Source organism: Pelodiscus sinensis, chromosome 10 (genome assembly GCF_052426305.1).
Source record: "Pelodiscus sinensis isolate ZL-2025 chromosome 10, ASM5242630v1, whole genome shotgun sequence".
NCBI lineage: Eukaryota > Metazoa > Chordata > Testudines > Trionychidae > Pelodiscus > Pelodiscus sinensis.
Window position 1 is genome coordinate 37,848,406 of NC_143061.1, and position 27,957 is coordinate 37,876,362.

The 27,957-nt window shown below is 43.8% G+C and overlaps 1 protein-coding gene across 5 annotated transcripts in view; it reads left to right on the forward strand.

The window, feature by feature from the left end:
- The window catches only part of IRS1 (insulin receptor substrate 1), a 190,708-nt gene extending 167,576 nt beyond the window's left edge, over positions 1-23,132 (forward strand). The window contains exons 6-8 of one of the 5 annotated variants that reach the window (XR_012906216.2): positions 5,927-6,025; positions 10,673-10,783; positions 21,887-23,132. The gene's annotated coding sequence lies outside the window, so the exon portion shown is untranslated. Of the gene's footprint in view, positions 1-5,926; positions 6,026-10,672; positions 10,785-21,886 lie in introns of those variants that run through there. The other 4 variants (XR_012906218.2, XR_016350365.1, XR_012906219.2 and 1 more) reach the window with 4 other exon arrangements.
- The last annotated feature ends 4,825 nt before the right edge of the window (positions 23,133-27,957 follow it).

Here is a 27,957-nt window from a genome sequence, read left to right on the forward strand (position 1 = left end):
AAGATTTATTGCTATGAATTGGGATAACCATACTACTCATGAGCGGTAAAGCCCAGTGGGAATTATGCTGTTTATCCCAAACAAATGCCAATAATGACTCTATATCACATGTTCCCTCTGTGTGCCATATGTTCCACCAAAAGCTGTGTTAGGAATCTTTCAGAGAGTTGTTTCTTGGTGCAGATTTTCAAACCCCTTCACCTGAAAGTTGTAGTTGCCATTAGTACAATGGTAGAACCTTCCAAGGCAGAGGAAAATCATAAGTAATACATTTTGGAATTCTTAAAAAAATGTTCTAAACAGCTTTTCTATGCATAACATATCGTGTTATTTCACCTATGGGATTATACTAAGCAAAGTTGAGCAAATAGTGAAAACAATTTTCTATGAATATTGATTCAAATTAAAACTCAAATTTCAGTTCACCTTTGTGCATGACCCTTTCTGTTCACTTTTTTAAACTTTAACATTTTACTAACACAGAAACTAAAAGATAATTTATGACCTAGAATATTACAAATTACAATTAAATTACAATCGAAATTTACATGATATTGGTTAATTATATAAACCATAGGGTGTTGTTTTTAACAGGTGGCTTTTGTAACTCATGAATACTGTTTGCAGTAAAGCTATAGGTGAAAGTGCAGGTCAAATCTTTATATTACCCCAAATACCATTCTTTAATGCCAGTTACTGGTACATCTGTGGCTATATAGCCAGTTGGTCATAGTTCTCATGTAAAAGCCTTCAGAGACAAAATTACAAAGAAAAGGCCCCATCCTGCCTTGCAAGCTTCCCCCCCCCCCCACACACACACGTTGCTTCAAAGCCATTGAACTCCTCCAGTTAATCATACAATCTCTGGCTTCAGCTGCTGAGTTTCTCCTGGAACCAAATATCTGTGCAGTTAACTACCTGGATGTGTGTTCATACCACCACATCCACCTTTCAGGACTAATTCTTGCCTCTGCTTCCACACTAGTGGAGTTAATGCATTTCCACTGTGAGAGAGAGAGCAGTCATTGTGGAGGCATGTAAGGGTTATTCAACCCTTGTGTGGAGCAGAGCCCTTCTTTATAGGGCCCCCTCAGGGTACAGGACAGGAGAAGGTGATGAGAGAAGTTGGGCTGAAGGATTTACAGAGTAGTGACCTCTCTTCTGTTCCTCTGCAGAGATCGTAGAAATCTCATTCAGATTAACTCCCTGATCTGCAAGGAGGCATGCACCTACCAGGATCAGGATCTGCCTCACTGGGCTGGCACTAGGTGAAGGATTTGTCACTTGGTGTGCATGTCACATGACTTGGACGTTTCTATTGCGCATTTTCAGTCTCCCATTTGCAACAATATTCACAACTCTTTTATTATGAAACTCTTTTCAAACTTAGCAAAACAACTTGAGTCTGATCCCCCTCTGATATAAATTGGCATAGGCTGATTGTTCAGTAGTCTACACTGTTCATCAAGAAACCTGCTGACTTTTTTTATTTTTGTTTTTAGAGGAAAGAGGGGAAAAAACTCCTACTTTAGTCTGCTTTCAAAATGACGGCTGGGATTTTGCTCATACTTAAAATATTCAAGTGAAAAAACTAAGTGTAAAATGTAAAATTTTACAGAAACCGATGAGCTTGTTTAATTATGAGATTACAATGAAAACTAACCTGGACTTTAGGGGTTATGACTTGCATGACTTATATTTATAACATACCAGGTGGTCTGCTATAAAGTTCTTATTGCCATATGTTGGGATGACCACATTATTAGCCATGTAGTTTTAGAGTTAGAGTTTCAGCTGATGTAAATTGGTGTAGTTCCATTTAAGTCAATGGAGTGATGGTGATGCACACCAACTGTGCAGTAAGTGCCCAACATTTTGCTTGTAGTTGTTTTAACTATTCTCTTATGTATCTTTTTACATGGCTCCCATCACAGTAGAATCTGGGCATTTTTGTATCATTTATAGCTCTAGTAAAAGCTATAAGAAGTGGGGATTAAAGCTATGTGAATAATCATTTTTTCTATTCAGTGGTTGAGCCAAAAATATTTTTTAAAAGTTTCAGATTGACCGAAACATTTTGTTTGACCTTTGAAGAAAAGGTTTTTTTTAACTTTTGACTCTAAACTTTTTTAAAAATAAAACTGTAGTAAAGTTCAAAACAAAAAGGCATTTTGAGTTGAAAACAAATTGACCTGACTTCAATTATGCCCAAACTTGTATTTTTCAGCCAAAATAGAAAAAAATTCTGGCCAGAAAATTGGCTGCAGTGGAAGTTGAGTCTGAATTTATATGGAGGAATGAACTCTCACAGATGCAGAGAGAAGTATTTGGACCATATCACACTTCATCTGTTGGAGGCCAGGAGCTGGGATCGCATTTGATGCAATAAGTCTATAAGATTCATCTGTGGTTAAGAGATTAGGTGGACTGGCTGTTTCTGCCGTTGTAGTGCTTGACTCTTCAGAGTAAACAATTCCAGAAGCTGGTGTTTGTGAGGCCAGGTCTACATTAAAAGGGAACACCTAATCAAGATATGCAACTAAAGTTATGTTAGCTACATGGCTGGGGTCAACATACCTTGTTTCAAGTTTCCCTGCCATCCTCACAGCACTCCCATTGACTTCCCTTAATCTTCACAGAAGCAGGAGTACCAGCAGCCAGTGGGGTCTCTGAGTTTGATTTAGCGAGTCTTAACTAGACTTGCTAAATCGTATTCTGGAAAATAAATCACGGCAGTGTCAATCTCCCGTTTAAAGACATGGCCTGAGAGTCTTTTCACTGACTCACCTCTGTAGTGGTGGTGTCAGAGCACCTCCTATGTCAGGGCATTTCACAAGAAATTTTTTGGTGGGTTCTAAGTGTGGCCACTAATGCTGATGATTTTTCTTAAAATAACTTTTGGAAAAAGCAAACATCCACACACATGTGCAAATCATCATTTATGCAGACTCAATAGTAAAATAATGTACAGTTCTCTGGACTTAAACAGAACAAACAAATAATGTGCTTTGCACATTCTTGTCTTTTTCATTATTGTTGTTTCTTTTGCCTTTACAGTATTTTAAATATTAGCTAGTAAATCTCTTTCAGTGAAAAGTGATATTTGTAGGTAGGTCCACTACAGGTTGAACCTCTCTAGTCTAGCACCCTTGGGACCTTACCAGTGCTTAGCTGAACTAGAGAATTTGCTGAACCATGGGAGGTCAGTATTGTCTAGCAGCATTACCAACACTTCTGCTTTCTGGACTCGTAAAAGACATTTAGGGGTAAATTAGAGCTAAATAACAGCACAGAACTTTGAGAGCCAGGACCAGTGGCTGTGAACACACTTAGTGGGACTGTGGAAAACTTGGCTGCACCCATGATAAGTGGACATCCGGCTAATAAAAATCATGCCGGACCTTGGGTATTGTCAGAGCAGAGTGTGCTGGACTAGAAAGGTTCAACCTATATGAGGAATTTTGGGCCCCATAGCAGAAAAATCAATGGGCTCCTATGCATGCACAAACTGTGCCCATGTGGACATGTTCCTCCTGACACATTCTGCCTGTGTCTGTGGTGCCCAGCGAACTGCCAGTTGTGCTGCTGTCACCCAGCGAGCTCTTCTGGTAAGGCCAGGAGCTTCCACAAGATTGCTTGGTATGCTTGCCAACTTTCTAATATCGCCAGCCAAAAGACTCTTGCTCATCCCATGGACTGCCCCTTTCCTGAGACCATGTCCCTGTGCTGCCGCTTCTATGAGGCCCTGTCCCCACTCACTTCATCCCCCTCCCTCCTGTTGCTTGCCCCCAACCCACCCTCACTTTCACCAAGCTGGGTATGGGGTGCAGGAGGGAGTGCAGGGTGCAGGCACTGGGAGGAGGTGAGGGGACATGCTCTGGGTTGGAGTTTGTGTTCAGTGTGTGGGCTCTGAGCTGGAGAAGAGGAGTGGGGTGCAGGAGGGGTGGGGTGGGGTGGGGTGGTTCCCAGAAGTGATTGTCAGGGGGCTCTATGCACCACTGCCCCCACGGCTCCCTTTGGCCACAGTTCCCGGCTGATGGGAATTGTGGAGTTGGCACTCAGAGCAGGGGACAGAGCATGAAGAGAGATTTTCCCCTTCCTCCCCCCCATTCTCCCCACTCAGGCCTTTGAGCAATTGTCCCATTGCCCCCCTCCAAGGATGTGCCCGTTTGCGTGTTGAACACTGCTTTGCCCCCCTCCCTCACCCAATCATACCCAGCAGGCTGTGGCTGCACAGAAAAGCCCCTGGGGTCTGCATGCAGCCGTAATAGCCACCTTTGTGAAATGCTGTCCTGTGTGGCTATTGAACATGAAATAAGTATTGAAAATAAATGATCCAACTTAAAAAAAAAAAGAGTAACTGTTGTCTTAACTCCATTGCTGTGAAAAGCAGCAGTTAATCTGAAACACAGGCAAAACTAACTGCAGCACTAGGGATCTGTTTGCCTTGGCTGATGTCTGTTTTGCATTCTAAGCACTATATAGTACCAAGCAGCTTGATGGCCTAATGCCAAACTGTAATATTTCCTTTTGCTGTTGTTCATAAAGGCATTCAGGAAAACAATTGAGCACAATAAGGGCCTTCCTGTTCCGGCAGGCGTGTGAACCACCCAGTAAACTTGGAATGAGTCATCCGAATGAACTGTGAATTTCCCTTTCATTTGTAAATAGACCCTCTCAGCAGCAGCTGCAGCAGTTTGAAAAACACTGAACCCCAGATAGTTGAGCTCAGGACGGCTCCAATAGATTAGCCCTTTTCAAAATCAATTTCTCTCACCTCTCTGTGCACAACAGGATTTCTCCAGCCACACAAAAGTCAATGTTAGTACAAGGAAATGTCACAAACATATTTTGGTTTGAATGTTGGAGGCTTGGGGTTTAAATGCTTGTCCACACACAAAAGTTGTACCACTTTAACAAGGCTAGTATGCAAAGGTAGGACAACCCTCCTGCGGTGGACCCAGTTATACTCGAATAAAGATGCTTTGTCGTTGTACTGGTGTCATTTTCCCGGGTAGAAAGAGGAATAAGCTGTACTGCTATAAATATAAAGTATCTTTATACTGGTATTGCGGTAGCCACTCCAGGGTTGTGCTAGCATAAGTATTTCAGTTAAAATATGACACCCTGAAATGGAATAGTTCCGCTGTTGCAAAATCTCTGTGTAAACCATGTGAAATCAGCTACCCATGAAATCAGCTGTGCAAAGAAAGTCATATGGAACATAAACTAATAAGGATAGAAATGTCTGAATTGCATTTTCATAAGCTGAGACACAAAAGCAATAAACAGGAACAAAATGAAAGCTTTTGTATTCACTTTCCTTTTGTATATGTGCTGTTTGCAGCCTGATCCTTCAAGAGTTCCTCCTGATTTCAGTGGAAGTCAAGAGCGCCCAGCACCTGGCCAAATCTGGGCCCTTAATGCTTCTGGCCCGAAGCATGTGACTTCAGTGAGAGCAGAATCAAGTCAGACATAGCACTGGTAGACACACCTCGGAGTTGGCTCCATGTGCTGGGTTTCCACAGATTGTGCTAATGGTGTGAGGGTCAACATCAGTGCAGCTGCAGCGAATCTTGAATTGGGGCCTTTTCTGGATTTTGACAAGGTCCAAGAGTTCTTGTTTTTACATTTGTGGGAGAGGAGGGGGAAATATGCATAATTATGGTGTTGACTGAAACGCTCGCTCCAGTCTCACCCATTTTAGAGCTAAAGAGTAGGGAGAGTTTATCTTGTTTGACTTTTTGCATACTTGCCCACTGCTCCAGCCTGGCCAGCACCGTTCCCATTGTCCAAATCCAGTTCTGAGCAGCTGACTTGGTATCTTTGAAGAAAGAAGTAGGAAGTGGTGAGGCAAGGAGGGAGGCATTTGGTCTCCTGCCAGTAGAGGTCACTGTTTTTGACTTCTCCCTCATTCTCCCATCAGTGCTGCGGTAGCTTTGAAATCTCTGGCTGAAGAATGGAAGAGAGATGGAGAGTGCTGCGGGGAAAGTGTCAACAACTGGTTCCAGCACACTGCAGAGAGGTAGGATAGGAAAGGCGAGGGTTGCCAGGTGTCCTGTTTTGAGCTTTCTCTCTGGGAAATAAATTGAGAAAATGCCAGACATAGAAATGTCTGGTATTTTCGAATTAAGTTAGTTTTATTATTATGAGTATCAGTACGTAGTTGCGTACTGCCCTGCTTCCCGCCGACCAGTTCCCGCCCCCCCCCCCCCCCATGATCTCTCCCAGACAACCCTGCTCTCCCTGACCCCCTCTCGGCCAGTCTCACTCCCCGCCGGCCGATGTCCCCCCTGCCCCAATCTCCCCTGGCCAGCCCCGCTCCCCACCAGCGGCTTCTCCCCCAGCCAGCCCCACTCCCACGACCCCTTCCCAGCCAGCCCCACTCCCTGCTGGCCGGTCCCCTCCCCCGATCTCCCCCAGCCAGCCCTGCTCCCCCCGACCTCCTCCTGACCAGCCCTGCTTCCTACTGGCTGGTTCTCCCCCCCCTTACCTCGATCTCCCCCGGCCAGCCCTGCTCCCCCCGACCCCCTCCTGGCCAGCCCTGCTTCCTACTGGCTGGTTCTCCCCCCCTTCCCCCGATCTCCCCCGGCCAGCCCTGCTCCCTCCAACCTCCTGGCCAGCCCTGCTTCCCACCTGCTGGTTCACCCCCCCAATATCCCCCGGCCAGCCCTGCTCCCCCCGACCCCCTCCTGGCCAGCCCTGCTTCCCACCTGCTGGTTCTCCCCCCACCAATCTTCCCCGGCCAGCCCCGCTCCCCCCCCCCCCCATCTCCCTTGGCCAGCCCTGCTTTCCATTGGGAATTCAAAGAAAGGTCTTTATCACCACGTAGTCCAACAGTCTGACTGGCTAAGGCCATGTCTTACACTTAGAAGCTTGCAGGGGCACAGCTGTACTGATGTGTCGGCTCATCAAGCCATGTTATGCCGATGGCAGAGAGCTCTCCTATAGATAGGAGAGAACCACCTCAACGAGTAGCAATGTGAGCAAGAGAGCGTCTCCCACTGACATAGCGCTGTGCACACAAGCTCTTATGCTTGGCAAAACTTGTGCCAGAATCAACTCTAGCTGAGGACAAAATCTCTGTGATCCCAAACCTCAAGCTGGTGCTTTGTCAAAATGTAGATTCTTTGCTCACACTCTCTCCCTTGTGGGACAGTAGCCACTTAATCAGGTGATGGTCCATTTGATCTTGTTGACACCTGGCTGAGGCCAGCCTCATGTCTCTGGGGAACCGTTTTGTGACTGCCCTCCAGAATGTGTTAGCACGTCTCAGCAAAATCACACAGTAAAATCTTATAACTGTACATAAGATGTTGCCATGCATATTCTACCAAGACAATAATGATCAGTAAATCATACGTTTTCAAATGATACCTCACCAGGCATACTTTGTTCAAATTTTAACATCATTCTTTAAAGGGGGTGAATGTAGTGGAACCGACTGTTACAGAGACATTGAGGGTATCTCTATACTATGTGGTATTTCCAGGATACCTCCGGTATCCTGGAAAAACTCTGCCACATCCAGGGAACGCAGCTGCTCTTCCACTTTTTTGTGGGGAAGAGCACACACACTCTTTCAGAAGCCCTGTATTCGGCCTCCCATGAGGAAGGATGCAATTAAAAAAAAAAGTGAACACATATGAAAAGGACAAATCACATTTCAGAACAGGAGGGGGATGCGGGGGGGGGGGGGGAGGAAGGTAAGTGTCTGTGAATCGATTCACAGACACTTACCTACCTTCCTTCCCCCCCCCCCCCCGCATCTCCCTCCTGTTCTGAAATGTGATTTGTCCTTTTCATATGTGTTCATTTTTTTTTTAATTGCATCCTTTGGTATATATGGTTGTGACTATTTTCTTCCACTATTTCATAGAATCATAGAATCATAGGACTGGAAGGGACCTCAAGAGGTCATCGAGTCCAGCCCCCCGCCCTCAAGGCAGGACCAAGCTCCACCTACACCATCCCTGACAGATGTCTATCTAACCTGTTCTTAAATATCTCCAGAGAGGGAGATTCCACCACCTCCCTTGGCAATTTATTCCAATATTTGACCACCCTGACAGTTAGGAATTTTTTCCTAATGTCCAATCTAAACCTCCCCTGCTGCACTTTAAGCCCATTACTCCTTGTCCTGTCCTCAGAAACCAAGAGGAACAAATTTTCGCCTTCCTCCTTGTGACACCCTTTTAGATATTTGAAAACCGCTATCATGTCCCCCCTTAATCTTCTTTTTTCCAAACTGATCTGAGGAAGTGGGTCTGGCCCACGAAAGCTCATCATCTAATAAACCATCTTGTTAGTCTTTAAAGTGCTACATTGTCCTGCATTTTACTAAAGTATCAGAATTCAGACTTCATTTGATTTGAGGAAATACTAACTTTCAGTTTTTACCCTGAATGTATTCATGCCATTCCACAATGCATAAAATTTCCCTAGAGATATTGTTACTCCTTTGCCTTACCAAGAAATGATCTGTCTTTGGAAACCTAAGATCAGAATTCAAATCCTGTCGCTTTTTGGACCTGCATGAAGTGTCTGAGGTTTGTAATTTTATGAGCACAACTGTGGATTATTGTGACTGCTCCCTAATGTTCGGCAGTTGCTTTTTAATATTTCCAGCACTCTTGTTATCTCTTTTCCGCAGGATTATTCTGATCACTGCAATAAATTCATGAGCCTACATTAATCCCGCAAACCCTCGAGATTATCAGCATATGCAATTATATTTACATTTGAGGAATGCACATTGAAGCAAATTTTTCCAATTCTTAGAAACTTGGGTCTTTAGACGTAAGATGCACATTTCTAACTGGGAATGGTTTTTAAGCAAAGGCTTGTAAATATCTGTAAGCATTTAGGATTGTGCAGATGACATTCTCCTCAATGAATGTAAGAAGGAAAGCGGCAGGGTTTTAGCCAAATTCAGGAGGAAGAAAGATAAAATTATTTCCACATCTCTTCTGTATGTTATTAAACTTGAAAATGAGATAATTCTGCAGTTCATATGAAAACTAAATAAGAGGTCTGTGCTCTGTGTAACTTCAACTAATTTCAATAGCAGTTACATGCATATTGATGGGGGGAAAGGCACCTAAATCAGACTGATATATGAGTGATACTGTACTAATCCTAAAAAATGCTTATTTTACTTAGGATAAGAACTTTTTATTCTAACTATATGCCTACATTCTTTCTGAAGCAAGTATTTCAGTTGTCAAGTGATCGGATACATTTGTCCTTTGATGTCAATTTGAGCTGCATCGCTGTGGAATCAGTGCTACAAAAACTTCAGGCCAATTTTAAAAACATATTGTGTTCATTCTGAGATGCCGGGTTTGATTTCTTAGCAAAATGGAGAAAATCTCTAAATCTATGGCAGTGTGCGTGGCAGAAGTACCCAGAGAGCTAGATCAGAGTCAATATGGGAAAAATGTGATCAAAATGCCAACAAACAAAATGTATCTCTTAATAAAACGTGCTTCATTGTAATTGAAACCAGTGCTAAATTAGATTAATGACAAAATATTAAAGTGTGCCAAACCTGTTTTCTGTAGGCTTTGCTGTAATTGGATTCTGATGTGGGTGATAGTTTGAGTAGATAAAGTCTGTTGATTCAGGAACTTGATTATTCATAGGGCAAGAGCTTCTTGCTGAGGTATATAGTGCCTTTATATATAAAGAATCACTCATTCCTCATCCCCATCCCGTGATCCATGCTTATATATCTCAAGTCCATATCTTGACTACAGTAAATCTTTCCCTTGCTCAGAAAGAAACTATTTCACTATGTAAGCCAGCCATATTGACAACAGATTTAACCCAGCCAACTCAGCTTTTTTCAATCACAAGAAAGCTGGATTGGTTTCAGGTTTCTGGGATACAGGCACAAAAATTGTGCATGCCCCAAGTAGAATCCATTTGTTTTCCTTTGAATGCACTTAGTGGGAGGTCAAAAAGAAATAAATATTTTAACTGCCCAGAACATGATGAATTATGGGATTATTTGTAATCCAGAGTGAAAACTGAGTTACAACAAACAAGGTAGCACCAGAAATATGATCCATTAACCCCGGAGAGTCAAAAGCGTATTTTATATGGCTCCTTTAGATTTATCTTTTGTCTTTTCTATTTGGTTTTATGGCAGTCACTGGAGATCTCACAATACCCCTCATTTCTTTGTAGAGATCCTTATTTTTGGAAGCTATAAGAAAGATAACCATTTATGTATCCTGTGTGTTGTATTTCTTATGCTGATGTAATTTACAAAATGGAGTGAAGTCTAGAATTTTGCTGTGATATTAAGAATAAACCAAGTGAACTCAGTACTAGGGGCCTTACATTTGTTGTAATGCTTAACCAAACAATGGTATAAACTGTACGGACAATATTGTCACTAACATCTCTGGCTGCTTGATTTTCTGGAGATTTGACTAGTGATACTTAGGTTTTCACTATCATGTATTCTACAGCTTTAAAAAAATGCATAGCTGCGTGAAGGGCTGTGAGTGTTCAAGGAAACCACTCTTTGGACATCATAATAATAACAAAGTGAAATATCAGGGTAATAAACATTTCTTTAATGAATAATGCAACTGTGGAAGATAATAAAAAATTCATTAATGAATAATGCAACTTTCTTTCTCCCTCCCTAACCTGTTGTCAGAAATAAGTTCCAAGCTAGAAGCTGCTTTCTACACAGATCATAAATACTGAGGATTTTCTTTAGGGACTGGCCTAAACACTGAGCCAAGCTTCAAAATGAGACTCTGGAAAGGTGAGTTGGTAATTTTTATAATGGTACAGAGACTCCTACTTCTTCTCTCCTCCCAAAGTAGCTTGACCATCTATTTAGAGGTTAGAGTATTTGGAATATACCCTATCTACCTGCCCCTGCCCATTATATGCCTAAAACCAATGCATCTGGAGTTGGGGATTCAGCAAAAGTGTTGTATACTGGTCACGGAGGTTGGTGCACCATACACTGTTCTAGAACTAGAACTATAGGTGTGATAATAACAGGATTAAGATAGTGCAGGCCTTTCAGCAGTAGATATGGAAGATCCCACCTAACTTCTGTTTAAAAGAAAAACAAAAGAAATATTATTTGATCTAACCAGTACTGGAATGAAAAAGCTTTAATGGAACAGTTTTGTTTCACCTCTATATTGCTGGATCAAATCCAGTGTAAGTAGATAGTGACCAGAAGTTGGTATCACCAGATGACTGTTGAGATGATCATGATGAGTTTCAATACAGCACAAGAGCTAACAGACTTGCTGGGCCCCAAGGCAAGTGGGGGGAGCCCTGGCTATGCTCTCCCAGAAGCAGAGGGAGGGGCCCAGGGCAGTTGCCTCCTTTGCCCCCTGTCTGCGGGCCTGCAGTACTGTTTTCAGCGAGCAGATGTCCACATCATAAAACCATAAGTGATGGCTTTATTTTTTGCAGCTTCAATACGGAGGTCTGGTCTTGCAGTACTAGCCCTGTGGCCTCCCATGGAATTTTTATCTGGATAAGTAAAATAAAAACAGGACCTCAAGTAATATTTTTTTAAAATAAGTAGTGCCTTTTTTGTTGTTTATATTTGTATAGCTGAACAAACTACACATCTAGAAGGAGAAAATGCTCTTTCCCCATCTTTTCTCCATTTAACTTTGTTGAAAGATTGAGTAAATTCTTAAGACAACTTATCTACCCCTTCGGGCTTCAGCTTTCATAAATCAAAGATAATAAAAACTATTGTAATAGTGTAAATCTGAAAATATAAATGTGGCCAGTATGTACATTCTACTCATCTGTGATTCTAATAGTATTAGTCTTGTAAATTTGGGACTCTAATATGAATTATTTATCAAAATACTTTTGCACCATAGGAAATATATTAAAATATAATGAATCCTCTCCTGAAATGAATGCCCATAAAATAATAATACAGTTCAATTGATATATTTTAAGTAACTGATGTGTGTTTACAGGTATCTATGAGCAGAGAATAGCAGGAGGAAAATTAAGTAGAACTGTACCAAACACAAAACTCACTGATGGTTATGGATTCCACGCCATCAGGAAAGGAACGCAGGAAGCTGTTTTCCACATTAACACCTGGACAGTAGTGGCCAGTAATGAAATTGGAAGCAAGTTAGGATCTACTAAAAGAGCAAATTTAGGTCCTGAAGTTCCCCCAGAGAAGTCACTTGGGCTTTGTGAGTACACAGAGATCCACTTGACTAGACCTCAAAGAAGGATGAGGCCTAGGGCTTTCTAGCAATGAGTATGGAGTTTTAGTGAGGGATGTGAATGACTAGTTGACAGGGATGTGAGGGATGTGAATGACTATCAGAAAGAGGCAGCAAGAGGGGTGGGAAGAGGTGGGAGTACTTCAAAGCAGCAGCTGGTCTCCCTGACTCTGGGCTCTCTGTGGTGTTTCAAAGCAGCAGCACTGCAGAGAGCCTGGGGTCAGCGGTGGAATCCCAGCTGACCCAGGCTCCACGCAGTGCTGATGCTTTGAAATGCCATTGGAAGCACAGGATCAGCAGACTGCCGCCCCACTGGACCCATGCTCCCTGCGGTGTTTTCACCTTGGAAGTGCAGCAACAGCTCTACGGCTGTTGCTACACTTCAAAGGCGGAGTCGCCCTATCGACTAATCAAACAGTCAATGCAAATTGCGTTGACGATTTGATTAGTCAGTTACTCACAATTTAGCATCCCTAGTTTGAGTAGCACAATTGTCACCAGAAAAGCTTGCTAACATTTTCAAGATGACTGAATGTGCATGACATAATTGATGAGCTGTGCCAGTATTGACATGTGAAACCCGGATTATTCCCCCGCAAAAGTGTCCATTCTGCTACCTGCCTGATTGTTTTGATGGTGTGTTCAAATATTGATTATTCAGAGCCAAGTGAAACCCTGTTATAGATGGAGCTAAAATGTCACTAAAGCTTTTTCTGTATTTGCAACTGATCAGTGAAATTTGTTGTTCACAGATGCTTAAACCCTCTCTCCCTCCAAAAGGCAAAAGTTTTGTCACAGGAAGGGCAAGTAAATGCTGCTTTGTTGGCAGGAGTGCTTTCCGACTGACAAAGCGAAAGCCGCTTGTGAGGCCTGTAAGTATTTTGTTAGCAAAAGTGATGACAGACAGCATTTCCACGCACTGACTTTTAGCGGGAGGGCTATGTCGACACAGCCTTGTGGCTAAAAGCTGCTTAGTGCAGACATAGCCTGAGAGTGGATGTGAACAACCTTTCTGTTAACATGATGATGGAGGACAGGTAAGGGAGGGGGAGAGGTGAAGATGGCAACTGTCCCAGGGCCTAGCAATTCAAAATGGCTTGGGGCTCCCGGCCACTGCTACTGCAGTTGCAGTGACTCCCAGAGCCCCATGCCCTATAAATTGCTGCCACATGGTGCGCTCAAGGCAGCGCTGTGGGTTTGGTGGGATGCACCATGGTTCAGGCGGTGCTCCCTGGCCCCAACCCTTCTGGTACAGGCCCCTCACCTCTTCTTGGAGGGAGTGCCATACTGTCCAGGAGTCCAGCGAGGCTACTGGCTCCCGTGGTCTCAAATGTCTCCACCTAACCCAAATGGGCTTTGTGATGCATATTATTTTTATGGTGTGCAGCAGGGTGGGAAGGGGAGGGCAGAACAGAGAGTGTTCTGAACCAGAGAGCAACACAGACTGAAGGAGCAGCTGGGAGCATGGTGTCTGACCCTGGGAGAAACCTGGGAGAAGTTTTTGGATCATAGTACAGGCTGAAAAGACTCCTCTTGTTGCTGTTTGCAAAAGATGCTGTTTCCTGCTATTTGATTCCTTCTGTGTTCAGAGACACAGGACTTTATAATTTCTTACAAATAAACAAGATTGTGTCAAAGAAATACCTGACTATCAATTTTTATTCTCCACTGGAACATCCCCCGGCCCTCAAACTTCAGCTGTGTGCTGTAATCTAGAACAGTGCTTTTCAACCAGTGGTGCGAGTATCCTTAGGGGTACTCAAGAGAGCATAAGAACGGCCGTACTGTGTCAGACCAAAGGTCCTTCTAGCCCAGTATCCTGTCTACCGACAGTGGCTAGCACCAGGTGCCCCAGAGAGGGTGGACCGAAGACAATGATCAAGCGATTTGTCTCCTGCCATCCCTCTCCAGCCTCTGACAAACAGAGGCCAAGGACACCATTTTATCCCCTGGCTAATAGCCTTTTATGGACCTATCCTCCATGAAATTATCTAGCTTCTCTTTAAACTCTATTATAGTCCTAGCCCTCACAGCCTCCTCTGGCAAGGAGTTCCACAGGTTGACTACATGCTGTGTGAAGAAGAACTTTCTTTTATTAGTTTTAAACCTGCTACCCATTAATTTCATTTGGTGTCCTCTAGTTTTTCTATTTAGGGTAGTAATAAATAACTTTTCTTTATCGGCCCTCTCCACACCACTCATGATTTTATAGACCTCTATCATATCCTCCCTCAGTCTCCTCTTTTCTAAACTGAAAAGTCCCAGTCGCTTTAACCTCTCCTCATATGGGACCCGTTCCAAACCCCTAATCATTTTAGTTGCCCTTTTCTGAACCCTTCCCAAGGCCAAAATATCTTTTTTGAGGTGAGGAGACCACATCTGTACACAGTATTCAAGATGTGGGCGTACCATAGTTTTATACAGGGGCAGTAAGATATTCTGGGTCTTATTTTCTATCCCTTTCCTAATAATTCCTACCATCCTATTTGCTTTTTTGACCGCCGCTGCACACTGTGTGGAAGTTTTCAGAGAACTGTCCGCGATAACTCCAAGATCTCTTTCCTGATTTGTCGTAGCCAAATTAGCCCCCATGATATTGTACATATAGTTGGGGTTATTTTTCCCGATGTACATTACTTTACACTTATCCACATTAAATTTCATTTGCCATTTTGTTGCCCAATCACTCAGTTTGGTGACATCTTCTTGGAGTCCCTGAAAGTCTGCTTCTGTCTTGACTATCTTAAACAGTTTTGTATCATCTGCAAACTTTACTACCTCAATGCTTACCCCTGGGGGGTACGTCAACACAACAGAAAATTGGAGAAAACTGAATTTTTGTTTTATTATTTACAGCACTTCATTATTTTCGTACTTTTTACACCTAAACATTTCTTTGCGCACCTGGCTACGATTAAGTTGTTTGAACAAATGTGTTGCAATGGTAGAAAAAAAGTTTGTGTGTCTGAAAAGTGTAAGTACTGGGGGGTACTTACAATTTTTTTAAAGGGGTACTTTATAAAAAAAAGGTTGAGAAACACTGATCTAGAACAAGCAAAATGACGAGTGAGCACTTGTGTTAGCAAATATACAAATGGTAAAAAAATATAGGGCCAAAATGCACCATCATTGTCAGGGATATCACAGTTGACTTCAGTACCGTTCCACTGGCTTATGCAAATGGAAATACTGGGTATGTTAAATCCAACACATCTATTAGTGTCTTGTGGATAAAGTAATCAGTACTGAAACCATACTGTTTTCTTCAAATGTATTGCTATTTTTATTGGTTTACAAATACTTAAAATACTTACAAATGTAAGAAAATAACATTCATTGACATTCACACAGATTTGTACAAGGGAAAAGTAAAATATAGTTGTTAGGCTGTACTGCATGGAAGAATCATGTACTCCATTGCAGAAAGGACAAGAGAGACTGTTTTGCATCAGGAATGTAGGCCTTTTACTATGCAGTCCCAAATGCAGTGGCCTTAAGGCTCATACTGTGTTGTTTATGCAGGTCAGATTTGCAGTCACTTAGTCATCTATGGGTCTCTTTCCCCTGCTCACTGATGAAATGCATTTCCAACTGTTTCCCCTCAAGGTTTGTTGGGTTTTTTTCCAATCTGTATTTAATTGTTTTTTGAATCAGGTTTTTCATAATTCTAGATACCACTGAATCCCACATGTAGATTTAATTATTAGAATTGGTCAAACATTTTCCCTTGACATATTTTTTTAATTGACAGGTTTTTAGATTCATGTATCTGTTTATTGGTCAAAATACTGAAAATCCCCAAACCAGAGGGTTTTGATTTGACTACACTATTGTCGTGCCTCAGGGAACTGGTAGTTACATTGCTTCATTTGGTCTGTATCTGTGGGGTTGGCTTCCCAGCGGGACTTCATCTTCGCCTTTCTTAACTCCCCAGATTTGCTGTCCTAAAGTCCAAAGCTCTTCTGCTGTTCTGTGATCCATCTTGCTGAATCCAAAAGATCTCATAATAAATAACTTGCCTACTAGCCTCATGTTTTCTACTAGTTCCTTCCTGGTAGTAAGGCATAGATCAGTGATGGTTTCTTCTTTAGTCTGGAGTCTTTACTTGCAGAAAAATGAATGTGTGAGGGTCATTCATCAGTGATTTACTTGCTGGGTCATAAAGTTGACTTGTATGAATCTTAGGAGCCTCTTTGTTGCTTGTTTGGATCTTTTTATTACTTAGCAGGTATCTGAACACCACGGTGAGTACAGACTCCTATCACTTTACCTTGGGAATCGGTCTGGGTGTTTTTTTCCTTTTGCCTTTTCCCTCTTTAAGTGATATGTGTCAGATTACTGCAGCAATTTCTTCTTCTCTTTTCCACTTCTTATGTCCTTTAGATATGATTTCAAGACTACTAGGAGTACATTAAACTGGTTGTAATTTAGGATCTTTTGAAAAATAGTCTTCTCCAGCCATTGTAGTGGGGAACCACTCCAGTTCAGCTATTGACCGAGATTTTCTCACTGCGTTTGTCATAGCTACAGATCTGGAGTGTACAATTCAGTAGAAGTGTTATGATTTTCTTATAATGTGCTATTGATACTTGTGGCACATATATTAATAATGCTATGAAAAGTTATGTAACTCTGCTCTTTTATATTAGAAAAAGCTGTAAAAGGCACCACTCCAGACCCAAGGCTTGCACATTTTTATTTTTTTTGTGAAGTACATTTTGTTTTACTTAGAGCATGCCAAGAAAAGCATCTGAATCCACTAGCCTCTCATACTTATTGATTTATCTGTATATAAATCACAGCATAATTTGTCAGTTTTTTAGAGAGAAATTTGCATTTAGACTGACAATTTTATACCATGCTTCAGTCAAGTGTGTCTTAAATGGTAAAATTATGAAGTGTGTTGAATGGAAATAGAAATGACTTTTTAAGGGAAAATGATAGTGATTATTTATAATACCTTAGCAAGCTAAATAAATATTTACTCAAGGGAAATTCATACAGTATAGATTTTAACAAAAGAATTTTCAAAACAGGATTAGAAATACCTGTCACAATCTGTCTCTCCATTCAACAACTGGAACTACTTCTTGCAAGGTGTGAAATATATCCCCGTGTGAAGGGTCAGCATGAGGACTGGGCCCCACAGGCTGAAGTATGTCTTTGCATTGGCCCTTTGCACTGCAGTGGAGCAAATAGCATTGCATTAAGGGTTGTTCTATGAATACAACTTTCCAGCAAGAACCCTGTGTTAGGGTGCAAATATAGGGTGAAAGAATCTTCATGCTGTTTGAAGCACTGGATAGCTGAATTGCATGGCAAGGGAAGTTCTGGCTGGTATTTTTTTAAAGTTTCATTTAGATTTGGTTAAACAATATTTAAGAAAACATACCACCCTTCTAGCTTGGCAACCATCAGATTTCCATTGCTTCCTAGCACTAAAGGATCATAGAGTCACAGCAATTAGAGGAGGAAAGACCCGATAATCACAGTCTGTTCCTTGGCATAGGCCGGCAATCATTTTTCTGCAAATCCTGTCAAAACTGTTAAAAACAATCTTTGATTAAAAAAAAGTTAGATGAAACATTTTTTTTTAAAATAGCAGAACTTCTCTTACCAGATGACTCCAGAACAGCCAATCCACCCCTATTCTCTACCTGTCAACTTTCTCTTCCCTTCTCTCCTCCTCTGTCAGCTATATGAGCTCTTAGTTATGGCAGCTTCAGCTGAGGAATGTGGTATCATACTGATGTAAATGTGTAGGAGAGAGGGCCATAATGGTGAAAGATGCCCTCAACTTCACTTGGCTGGTGGCTGGAGCTGGCTGTAACAGCTTCAGATGAAGTTAGATGATATTTCTGCTGGCTAAGGGTATGTCTACGGTACACTATGCAGCTTTTAGGGACCAGGCTATCAACACTGTCACTAAAATTCAGCATGTGTGAACACAGTGTGTTGGGTCTTTTGCCAACAAGATACCTCCACCCCTTACGAGCGGCTTTTGCTTTGTCGGCAGGAGAGTACTCATGCCCACAAAGCAGCATTCATGTTTGCTCTTACCACAGCAAAACTTTGTTGTTCTTGTGGGGGAGGAGGATTAAGCACCTAGGAATGACAAAAATTTTGTTGATCAAGTGCAAGGGGAGTGTGACGGGACGGCCCTGCCCCGCACTCAAGCCCAGGGAAACCACCTGGTACAGGGGGAGGAGAGGCCCCACCCACGCAGCCCTACTGGGCATGCTCCCAGGGGAGCCAAGGTATAAAAGGCTGCAGGCCTGCTCAGAAGGGGCAGACGGCCCTCGGAGCCGGAGCTAGTGCCCAACCTCCTGAGTCGCAGACCCGACCGCCAGAGAGGGAGTCGCCCGGCCCGCTGAACGCGCCGCTGCCAGGCCCACGCTGGGCTCGACCCCAACGACGAAGCCGCTGGCCAACCCCGACCCAGGCACTGGACCGGCCACCGCAAACCCCCACGCTGACTGGGGAAGTGCCGCTATCGTCACCTGCCACTGATAGGGCCCTGGGTCAGGGCCCAGTGGAGAGGGAGGGCCCGGGCCCCCCTACCGCTCCTGCCCTGGACCCCAGCGAGAAGGGGGCGTGGCTGAAGGACTAGGCCTCAAAGCCTGCATACAAAGGACTAGGCCGGGAGGCCGTATTTCCCCAATACAGGGACAGTATACTGAGAGACTAGGCCAGTGGGCCATATTCCCCCTAATACAGGGGCAGCGTACTAAAGATCTAGGCCCGAGAACTCTAAACTATGCCCCGGACGTGGGCGGCACCCCCCGAGAGGGGGGGGGTTGCCCCCCGACAGGGAGACATATCCTAAGTTGCCTGTTGGATCTGCTAATTCTGGTAGCAGTGAATTTAGCCCAGTGATTGTGAACCGCAGTAATTTCTGTATACTTGTAACAGGAGAGTACTGCAGTATCTCTAATATCAGGGAGGAGAAAGTGTGGGCCAATGTTGACTTTCTATTTTCAACTGTGTACAATGATTGGAATAGCATTTATGTTGAACTGAAATCTGAGCCACCTTACACAGTACATGAAGCCAAGAGGCCTGGGTGGGGTCTTGAGTCAAAATTGCCCTTGTCTGGCCCTTGTGACTTATATTGACCTCCTGACTGAGAAGGCCACAGAAGCACTGTAATTTCTTTGTTGGCTACCAGCCAGCTGCCTCAGGTGTGCTGCAGCAATGCTGATCAGCCTCTCTCTGGCCTGTGACAACAGGTGGATAAGGAAGCACATCCCCAAAGCCACAGTGCAGCTGGAGGTGGCCTAAAAGACTCTCGGGAATAGTTCTGTTCTGCTTCTCCTGGGGGGGGGGGGGGGGGGGGAGGAGAGTGGAAGGGAGCCCTGGGTGAAGAACTTTGGCTCTTCTGTGAGCACAGGGTGGCAGGAGGCAGAGGGGGAAAACAACTTTTCTCTGCTTGTGCTCTTTTAGCTTGTAGGGCAGCAAGGTGAAAGGGAGAGGCAGGCACGAAGTTGGGATGATCTGTGCAAAGGAGATCACTGCATTGTGATCCATTTAGAGGGAGGAAAAAGACAGAAAATCAAGAGTGCTGGGAGTATCTCCAAAAAAGGAAAAGTGTTATAAGAAGTTGAGATCAGGACTGACGATAGATCTTTCCAGGCCCTGGGGGAAGCCAGCTCCAGGTCCTCTAGAAGGGGGCAAGGCTTACACAGAAGGGCCGGGTACTAGCCTCCCCCAGTCAAGCCTTCAGCACTGCCAGGGACTTCAGCAGTGATTTAAAAGGCCCAGGGCTCTGGCCACAGCTGAGGTAGTGGTGGTAGCAGAGCCTGGGAGCCTTGGGCCCTTTTAAATCTCCCGTTACCCCGTTTGCCGCCCTCCCTCCCCCGTTGGCAGCCTTAGTGGGATGTGTGACAAGTGTTACAGAAGATGAAGGGAAACAAATATAAAGTATGTTGGACGATTTACAGACACAGCTGCTTGAAAAGAGAGATTTCCCGAGTGCATCTCTGACATATGAATCAAAAACATGCCCTTGTAATTCAGCCTGCAAAGTGCACCCCAGCCAATTCCCTGCACTGCTCCATAGTCGTTTTCTCCTGTTTTGGTTAATGAAAGTGAATGTGGTTGAGTCATTCATTGGTGCTAAATCCTCTGTTGGAGATCTCAGAGGGCCTGAGAATTTGTGTGGGGGAGAGAGTGTCCAGCCCAGGGGTGGGCAAAAGGGCCTCTGCAGTCTGGATCCGGCCCGCCAAGTGGGTAGATCCAGCCTGTAGAGGCCCTGCTGCTCCCAGGCCAATAGAGGCCTGGAGGCGGGGGAGCACACAAAGACTCCTTCTGCCCTCCTTCCACACACTGCTTGCGGGGGGGGGGGGGGGGAGCAGAGGAGGCTTTGCGTGCTCCCCCACCCCCAGGCCCTATTTGACGTAGAAGTAGGGGAACTTAGGAAGTCTCCTCCCAGACCAGGGGCATGGGCACCTAGGGGGAATTGAGGGGGGCAAAGGCACTCCCTCACCCCCAGACCAATAATTGTCTGGGGGTGGGGAACCCAGAAGTATCTTGGCCCCGCCCCTTCCACTTGATGCCCCACCCCTTCCACTTGATGTTCCACCCCTCCCTGTGTGGCCCACGGCCACTTCAAATATTTCCGAAGTGGCCCCTGGCAAAAATTATTGCTCACTCCTGGTCCAGCCTATCTCACAGACATGTACTTGTGATAGAAATGTAGCCGTGTTAGTCTGGTGTAGCTGAAACAAAATACAGGACTATGTAGCACTTTAAAGACTAACAAGATGGTTTATTAGATGATGAGCTTTCGTGGGCCAGACCCACTTCCTCAGATCAAATAGTGGAAGAAAATAGTCACAACCATATATACCAAAGGATACAATTTTAAAAAAATGAACACATATGAAAAGGACAAATCACATTTCAGAACAAAAGGGGGATGTGGGGGCGGGGGGAAGGAAGGTGAATGCCAGTGAGTTAATGATATTAGAGGTGGGGAAGGGTAGATGTCTGTGAGTTAATAGTATTAGAGGTGATAATTGGGGAAGCTATCTTTGTAATGGGTAAGATAGTTGGAGTCTTTGTTACACTCTCCGCAGGGGACTTAACAAAGACTCCCACTATCTTACCCATTACAAAGATAGCTTCCCCAATTATCACCTCTAATACTATTAACTCACAGACATCTACCCTTCCCCACCTCTAATATCATTAACTCACTGGCATTCACCTTCCTCCCCCCCCCCCCCGCATCCCTCTTCTGTTCTGAAATGTGATTTGTCCTTTTCATGTGTTCATTTTTTTAAAATTGTATCCTTTGGTATATATGGCTGTGACTATTTTCTTCCACTATTTGATCTGAGGAAGTGGGTCTGGCCCACGAAAACTCATCATCTAATAAACCATCTTGTTAGTCTTTAAAGTGCTACATAGTCCTGTATTTTACATGTACTTGTGCCGCTCCTATTCCCCAGTGTTGATTTCCAAGGGAATTTCCCTGTAGCTGTACCAGCAGAAGTATATCAGGGGTCAACAGGAAAAGAAGAGTGAAGCTGGACCTGTTAGCAGAGTACACAGCAGAACGCAGTTAAGGAAAAGATGAATGTTCAGAAACTGCAGAACATATTGTGCCATTTTGACAGATTCATCTGCAATTTTATCTGCAGGAATAAATCTGAACAGATTATCAGCTGTTTCAAAGTGGACCTGTTCAACAGGGCAGAAGAGAAGGACATGCTACCCCACACAGATTCTGGACAAACAACGGAGCAGAGATTTTACAGTTCCAGATTAACTTAATTGCTGAAGAGACTTGAAGGCCCTTCTTGCTTAGTGGTAATTCATGTCTCATTTTGGAAACAGTTTCCTTGCATTCGCCACATTCTGCAGGGGTTGATCACCATGCAGGGGCATTGCATCCTCTCTGGGTTTGTACAGTGCCTAGTTCAAGAAGCCCTGATCTCGGCTCTACCATTACAAATGTAATAATAATAATAAAAAATAATCCTACATTATCTATGCAGGGAAAAACCCTGCTGAGTCTTGCCCCTGCAAGGATTGTAGGACTGGGGTTTGAAAATAATTGATATGGCAGTGTCTCAGTTGTTTCCCCTCAATCCTACTGGGGTTAGGGGGAGGATGAGGAAATAGAGCATAACCCAAATGTAAAAATAAATGTTTTTAATTGCTCTTGTACCAAAAACATATTATTTAGAAAGTCCTTGGCCCATTGTATAGCATTTTAAAATGGAAGAAAATGAAATCCTGCTGGGGCAAGCTTCAGGACTCTTCATCACACATTCATGACACAAATATTTCCTCACCTCATGCACTTCTTCCTTTCAGCACCCTGGCCAACACTCCTGTCCCTCTTCTCTACTGTTCTTGCCTCATTCTCACTGAGCAGATTCCATTTGTTCTCATCTCATTGCACTCATCTGAAAACCTGTAAGAATTTTTCAGCACATCATCAGAACATGTTTGGAGGGCTCCCTCCCATGGAAAGAGTTTGGCTGGCTTGGGCCTCAACTGTATGCAGTTGAAAATACAAAGTTTGTATATGGTAGGGAATGATGCTAGTTCTTTGGCCTTTCTCCATTGTAGAGACATACTGCACTTTGTACAGTCTGTACCTGTTACAGTTGTGCTGATATTTACATGCTAGGGATAATGCTACCCACTCATGGTGACACACTGAGGGAACGTAGTGGCTTGTTACAATAAAGGGCAACAATATCTGATCAAACATGGAACGACAGCTTGTGAGAAAGTGGAAACTGCCTGTTATTCCCATCTCTGCAGATTGATTACAGGAGATGGTCATGGAAAGACTGCATATATCCCAATAAATCTGGAGACAATATTGCGGCATCCCATTCTTTGCTGCAAAGGAAAGCTTTGATCTGCTATTAGAGATCCACCAGTACTACAGCACCCCATTGACTTGACTTGTCTTGCCCACTTTCCCATGCCCTTCCTCCACTGTGCACTGCTAAGGTGGCCTCTCGCTCCCTGAAGAGTGTGCACATGGCCCTTGGAATGCTCAGCTTTTCAAGCCCTGAGACCATTTGTATGCACAAATGAGCTGTCCTTGCCTGCACGCACAGGCCATGAGATGAGGCCCTTTTTCTAATCCTTGCTTTTTCCCTACTAGCACCACACAGAGAAATTCACTTATATATGGAGCATGATCTGCAATGGTTACTCTGTAGAGCAGGGTTACTCAACACATGGCCCGCAGTACAGTTTGGGTTTATGCAGGGCTTAACACATGGCCCGTGGGTGAGATACTTTGAACATGGCCTGCACTGGGAACACGCTCCACAACGGCAAGATATCTCCCAGGTGGGGTGAGCACTGAAAGATGCAAACAGACAGTACACGGTGTTGGCACTTCCAGCCCCGCAGGAGGAGATGCCGGGAGTGCCAGGGCATTGTGTGAAAGAAGCTATTTGCATATATATTTGCATGTATATGCAACCACATTTAAGTTTCAGCCCTCGGTATATGCTGTGAATATCATTGTGGCCCCCAGGGCTTCCAAAATTAAGTAGCCCTGCTGTGGAATATGGGCGTATAGCAGCGATAGTGCTTGTTGCAGCTGTAATGATCGCAGAATGTTGCAGTATGCTTATAGTCCATGATTGTGTTAGATTGTTAGATGGAGTAAAAGAGGACTACTGCACCTAGATTTCTGTTTCCATGTTGCGTGTGCCTCAGCTATCTACAGGGGGAAAAGACCAGGTAAAAAGAAAATAATATGAGTATGAAGTTGCAGTCACATTGAGATTAGGGTTTACATGTGTGTTAATTGTTTTAGCATGACAATGTCAGTCAGTCTTGGGTTTCTTGGCTTTTTGTCAGTTTGTGGGGGGGCGGGATGTGGAACTTTCCCAACCCCTAGCATGTCTCTGTGGCTGCTGTGTTTGGTTGTTGGAAGGGGTAAGAGAATGCTTTCAACTAGGAGTAGCCTGGGTTGGAAGCATTGCCTGATACATTTTTATTTTTGCATTTAAAATGTTATAGTAGCAGACCTCCTCTGATCCAATGGGATCTAAGCTCAACAGTAAACAATTATAGGCAGATGGAGTGCCTTCTAGCCATGCAAGGAATCCTGAGCTCTACACAATATCTTCAAATGAGGGAGACAGCCTTCAAAGGGTATGTACAGGTGATTAGATGAAGGCCCATTGCATGAATATTAAGTACTATTTTTCTATTGTAGTCTCTCTCTTCCCTCCATTTAAAACCTAATATGCAGTATGTGAACAGTATATGGTATAGACCAGAGCCTATAGGGACCGAAAAGGAGGCAAATTTGGAAATGAGAGAGAAACCTATTGTTTGGTAAAATGTCTAGTGAGCACTGAATTTTTGCTGCTGGGCTAGGGAATAGGGAGAGCTGCCTGTAGTACATTCTCTTACCAGATAAGTTTGTTTCATTTTCATTCCACAAAAAGGGCACCTAAGGAATGAATGCGGGTTGGGCCACACGGAACAGTTTTATTCAGGGCCTCTGATGCTGCTTCCCCTTCATATCAGAAAGGCCATTGCACTGCACTCCCTGGTAAGTGCAGCACCCTCTGTTGCAGAACGGGGCCCAAGATATTTAACAGAGGGCACAGAATATCTGACAGCAGGTGTGGTAAAAGAAGCTAAAGTGTATTTGTTCCCACGTGGGAAGGCAGAGCGCTCCCAGACACAAATGCACTTTAACAGAATTAACTTAAAAAGGTGTCAGACGAAATTGTGCTTTGAATGCATTATAGGAACGTACTCTTGTAGAGTGAGACTAGACAGTCAGGTGTTGGTAGCATGTAGGAAGAAAAAGCTGTTATTAATCAGTAGGAAGACACGCCGAGTGTGGTGTGGGAGTAGGGCAAATGGGAGTGAACATAGAGGCTCTTATCAGAGTTATTCACATTCTGAATCATCTTCACACAGACCTACTTTTTAGAGCCTGCAGCACAGCGGACCATCTAACCCAGCAAATCCCCCCACCCTCCGCTCTGACAGCCGAGCCCCGACGAGCACGGCTTTCACAGCGATGTTGAGTCAGCTCTATGCACAATAGTAATTCATGCTAATGCTTATATAACTGTTTCCACAAAACAGGCTGTCACTATAGCACTAGTGGGAAGCACAGCCATTAATTCAAGTGCTCTGTGGGATGGAGAAGTAGTAAAGATTGTTGTTAAGGTAGTTAGAAGAAGTGTTTTGTGGGGCTATTTTCCATATTCACCCACTTATGATGCCAACTGCGTGGTTGCCATGAGGCTGGGTATATAAGGCTCATTGGGAACCATAAAAACCTTTACAATTAACCTATCTTGGGTTTCCTATAGTGAAAAATGACACCACCATTGCCTTGGGTTGGGGGCAAGTGGTATGTGTCCCAAGTGGAAAAATTCAGCAGTTCTTTCCAAATGGAATTACAAAGGTCTCATTTCTAGCCTTGACCCTGGGACAAACAGCTTTCATACGTTTACACCCTTTCACACACACGAAACATTGCGGAGCCATGCGATAAATTATCCTGCACCTTTGATGACCTCATTGGCCACCTGCTCTTATTTGAACATTTCAACCCTTTCCTTGGGATCTCCAAATAAGTGCCAAGTTAAATAGCGAGCTGTCTACTCTTTCCAACAACTGTGGAATTCCCTACCACATTTGTGATTAAATAAGTGGGCCCAGAGAGAGACCATGGTAATAACCTGAGTGTGCTGCTGTACATTATTAAGCAGATGAATGTGGTTCAGGGATTTGAATATCAAGACTTTGTTCCATTCAGGCATGGGCAGAACTTCTCATGCCAGCAAGGATGGCTGATGGTCATTGGGAAACAGGGTGTGTCAAACCCAACAAGGGAAAAGATGTTAATAATATCTTGTTGGGCCCGAGATACGCCTTATTAAAATGATACTATCCAACCCCACAAGACCCTTTTCTAGACACAACCATGTCATGCGTTAAAGTCTCTTGTCTCATGGTCTCTGTTATATGGCAGCTTCAAACCTGGTCCATTCAGTCACACAGCCTTTCAGAAAAATGCCAGTTATAGGGGCTTGGCAAAGGTGTAAAATAAGATGACCCCTTGTACCTTTGCAAACACTTCCACTTTGAGCTGGATGAACACTGTGTGATGGCAAATACCAGGAACGACAAACAGCGCCCAGGACTCAGTCCTCTGTTCTAAGCACTTGCAGACGCTCTACCTTTAGAGCAAAGAACTGAACCCAGGAACCTGAATTCTCAGCTCTCCACTGTGGTCACCCAAAGAGAGTTTCACTTGTTAGTCTGTAACTTTAACAAGTAGTCCTGTGGCACCTTAGAGACTAACTAAAATATACAAAGTATCATGAGTGTTCACGGGCACATCTGAAGAAGTGGGTTTTGCCCCCAAAAGCCCATGATACTATATGTATATGTTTGTTAATTTCTAAGGTGACACAGGAGAACTCATGTGTAGACAGATACAGCTCAATGGGTAGTTTGCTTCTAGAAAGGTCTTATCCTGCCTGCATAGAATGGATGAAAAGAAAAGGAAAAAATTATAGTTGGAAAACATATTATTCTTGGAGTGAATGCTCAAGTCCATATAAGGTGTGTGCTCACCTTGAGCACCATTGTTGGAGATTTTTCCCTCAGTTGTATCCATTGGGCCAATTCTATTGCCCTCTGGTGGCATGTGCTTTTGCACCGGCATAAGTGGCATTGCTGATGCTGTACCATCTCCCTTCCTTTTTATATCACTCTCAGCAGGCACTGGAACAGCTTCTCTTGCTTCAGCAAGGCATTTTTCAGTGATTTTCTTCTCTGTATCTTAGTTGTTATTCTTAGCATCAATATGATTCTAATGTAGATAAAGTCCCTCCTTTATTGTAGAGGGGCTCCCTTTCCCCAAGACTGGTCATACCCCAGCCTGAAGGATTCAAACCTTGTGCTTCCTGTAGCAAGCCCGTGCCAGAGAGCGACCCACACTTCAGTTGTCTGAAAGTGTCTGGGAGAAGCTCACGTAAGACAGCACTGTCAGATTTGTCAGGATTTTTTGCCTTGTCTGAAGAAAGATGGAGAGGCTATTCTAATGAAAGCCTCTTTAGGACTGGTGTTGAAGCCAAGTTGCTCTCATATTCAGCACTGAGCACTCTGGCTTCACTTTTTAGTGTCCCCTGGCACCATACATTTCCCAATACTTTCCTCCATCTCTGGTGCTGAGGAAGAAACATAAAAGCAGTGTTCAGAGAGGGGGCACTCTCCCATGGTGAAGGCACACAAGGGTAGGGCAATGGAGTGCAACACCACCGGACCACTCCTCCATCCCCAAACCCAATGGCAGAACCATCAACTCCACCCAAATATATGTTGAGTCTAGAGTGGAACCTGTCACCAATGCCAAGGGTTTGGGATCGGAAGTGATCTTTATGCTGGTGCATAAGCAGATGGTACAAGAAAGAGCTAGAGACAGCCTAATGGATATTACTTAGTGAAAAATCTTTGGCAATGTGCATGCAGTGCACACACAACTGACATGGAATGGTCTGGACATAGGCAATACGTTTTGAAGAATAACAGTTAGGGCACGTCTACATAGCAGGGCTAAAGCCAAATTAAACTATGTGAGTTCAGCTGCGTAAATTGCGTAGCTTAAGTCGAAATAGCTTATTTCAGCTTTTGGCTCTGTCTACACAGCAGGAAGTCTGAGAGAGATCTCTTTTCCTCTGACTTCCCTTACTCC